This window comes from Frankliniella occidentalis, unplaced genomic scaffold, assembly GCF_000697945.3.
Source record: "Frankliniella occidentalis isolate FOCC.00 unplaced genomic scaffold, Focc_3.1 Scaffold50, whole genome shotgun sequence".
NCBI classification, from domain to species: domain Eukaryota; kingdom Metazoa; phylum Arthropoda; class Insecta; order Thysanoptera; family Thripidae; genus Frankliniella; species Frankliniella occidentalis.
In genome coordinates, this window is record NW_026267180.1 from 779,411 (window position 1) to 779,922 (window position 512).

The window sequence follows — 512 nt, forward strand, 5'->3', positions numbered from 1 at the left end:
CGAGGTAGGCTGTGCCGCCGGGCGCGCCCACGTGGCGGGGCAGCCTACCTCGCACGGCGCTCGGGCGCCCGCGGCGGCCGGCAGCCTACCTGAGCCTACAACGTTGCTTTGTGTGTGCGGTGTTGCGTGCGCATGTGTGCGTGCGCGTGCGTGCGCGCCCCCAGGAGCTGATAAGCAGGCGATGAGAAGGCCATGCATGCGCTCCGATCGCACCCGGCTCCGCTCATGGACTCCGCCTTCCTTGTGGCTCCGCCTGCTCCGCCATGCCCCGCCGCCGTGCCGTGGGCCATGCCATGAAGTGAGTCACTCTGTCGCAATCTCTGGCCTGCGGCCGGCAGTGCGGCCACGGCACCGCAGCGGTGCAGCCGGGCGCAGCGCGGTAGTGTACCAAGTGCACCAAAGTGCACGAAAGCCCGGGTCCGACCTATTTTTCTCCGACCTGGCGATTTTTCCAAAATCCCCAAAAGTGCTGTCCGACCTAGGTTTTGTTCGACCTAGTTTTTTCCGACCTC